We start from the raw sequence: 2,842 nt of genomic DNA, 5'->3' as shown, positions 1-2,842 counted from the left end.
GAGAAAGAGAGTGAGAGAGAGAGAGAGTGAGAGAGAGTGAGAGAGAGAGAGAGTGAGAGAGAGAGAGAAAGAGGCAGATAGATAGATAGATAGATAGATAGATAGACAGAACTCATGCTGGCTTGGAAGATGAATGTTAAATGATGATGGCGATGATGATGATGATGATATATGCATGTATGTGTATATGAATATTTATGCATGGTGTGTGTATGTATGTATGCATGTATATATATATATATATGTATATCTGTGTATTTGTGTGTGGTGTATCTTTGGTACTCTCTCTCTCTCTCTCTCTCTCTGTTTCTCTCTCTCTCTCTCTCTGTTTTTCTCTCTCTCTCTCTCTCTGTTTCTCTCTCTCTTTCTTCGCACCCCCATCAGTATTATATGATTCTTCTTTTTCATCTTCTTTGTCATTCTCCTACATTTTGTCACTTCCTCTTTTCTTCTATTGCACTTTCTCTGCCTGTTTCTTATTTCTCTCTCTCTCTCTCTCTCTCTCTCTCTCTCTCTCTCTCTCCCCCTCTCTCTCTCTCTATCTATCTATCTATCTATTTACCTATCTACCTATCTATCTTTCTCTCTTCTACCTCACTAGCCATCTCTCTCTCATACGCTAACACTCTATGAATATAACCCATGTTTTACCATTTCCTACGTAATCTTATTACACAACTCACACATTTATAAAAACAAAGTTATTAATTTATGAATGAATTTACAACTACAAGTTTCCACCTGAAACTCTCTTAGACATCATCTACCGCTTGCATGGTAACCACATCACTAATTACAATATGAACCACCTGTCCACCTGTCAATCTCCTTTGTCTAATCCGATATCACAAATCCATTTGCAGCTATTTTTAACTGCTCTGCTTTATCTCCATAATCAGTAACAAACAAGAGTCATGTACTTTGAAGGTTCAAATCCTTTGAGTGGATCTCTTGCTAATTTCTGATCCAAAATTTGTGTTTATAAAATTACTTCTGGGATATTTAGCTGCTATGTCTAGCAGATGGAGTGACCAGCTCCATAAGGGTTTCTTCTTTAGTTCATGTAATTAGAATTAATTACCCTAACAACTGGCTATTCTTTGATGTATATTAATGAATCTAACCCCTAGCCTATTTGTACCCCTTTTTAAAAACAATCAGACTCACTAGAAGACAGGGTCATGATGAAAACTGGCACTCTGTTGGTTCCAGTTGATCTGGAACAGGTTGCTCATGAAATTACTGTGCAAGTGGCTGAGTTCTCCACAGACATGTGTAACCTTAGCGTAGTTCTTAGGGAGATTCAGCGACACAGAGTGTGACAAGGCTGGCCCTTTGAAAAACAGGTCCTACTCATTTTTGCTAGATGATTGGACTGGAGCAACGTGAAATAAAGTGTCTTGCTCCACCAGGAATGGAACTCCCAACCTTACAATTGTGAGCTGAATGACTTAACCACTAAGCTACGTGTCTTCACCCAGTGACCTTATACTTATCACACGTTATCCCTTGATACAAAGACATGCTTCCTCATCTGTTGTTATTTTTGTTTATAAAGTTTTGACGTTTGTATTGTCCTGACAACAAACAACTGACTTGGTCAGTTTATCCAGGATTCAACAATTCTGAGCATGAAAAAATGCTTCTGAAAGTCACGGGTGCTGTGTTGTTTTTTGATTTTAGAAGCATATTTATGGGTTGTAGAAATATTGAATTAAAAAATGTGGCCAAAGTTCTTGTTGGAAAAACAGTGGATAATTTTGTGGTCTTCCGGAAGGCAGTGAGCTGGCAGAATTGTTAGTGTCTGGCAAAATGCTTGGCAGTATTCTGTCCATCTTTATGTTTTGAGTTCAAATTCTGCTGAGGTTGACTTTGCCTTTCATCCTTTCAGGGTTGATTAAATAAGTACCAGTTGTGTACTGGGGTTGATGTAATCAACTTACCCCTTCCCGTGAACTTGCTGGCCTTGTCCCAAAATTTGAAACCTATTTTAAAAAGTACCATTCGAGCATGGCCAATGCCAGTGCCAGCTGACTGGCTCCTGGGCTGGTGGCACATAAAAAGCACCGTCCGATCATGGTCGATGCCAGCCCCCTCTGCCCGTGCCAATGGCACATAAAAAAGCACCCACTACACTCTCAGAGTGGTTGGCGTTAGGAAGGGCATCCAGCTGTAGAAACACTGCCAAATCAGATTGGAGCCTGGTGCAGCCTTCTGGTTCACCAGTCCTCAGTCAAACCATCCAACCCATGCCAGCATGGAAAGCGGACATTAAACGATGATGATGATGATGATATTTTGTGGGATTCTACCAAGTCAGCTGCTAAAGTTTGAAGATTTTGTGTTGGTGCCCAGAGAATCAAGATGTTCAAGATATGGTGACTGATAGAAGGAATTTGTCTGGTTGTATGTCTTCAGACAACTTCTAGCAGATCGATATTCTGGGCAGGACAGGTGTTCCAGATTGGAGTTGCAAACCGTAAGTGTGGATGTACCACATCCACCCATACCTTTTAAATAGATGGCTGGTTGAGTGGCAGATAAAGGTCTTATTGAGCCAAAGGTGTCTCAACACCTTTGGCTTTTTTGACAATTTTAGAAATATGGTTCAACTGATGCTAACCGTTGTTGACAATAATGTCTTGGTTACATCAACCAATAGATTTCTTTAGATTGGTGCTGTAGAGGATGTCAGAAAGTTCCAGGATTTTCCTCCCAGAATGTACAGTGATGCACCTGTTTATAATCAGCTTGAGTTGCCAAGTGACAATGCATAGCTGCATTGTGTTCAGGTGAGATTGCAAGAAAAAACTCATCACGTGTAGGATCTTATTTACATTAT

This window comes from Octopus bimaculoides, chromosome 4 (assembly GCF_001194135.2).
Source record: "Octopus bimaculoides isolate UCB-OBI-ISO-001 chromosome 4, ASM119413v2, whole genome shotgun sequence".
Classification (NCBI taxonomy): Eukaryota; Metazoa; Mollusca; class Cephalopoda; order Octopoda; family Octopodidae; genus Octopus; species Octopus bimaculoides.
Note: the sequence above shows the minus strand (reverse complement) of the source record.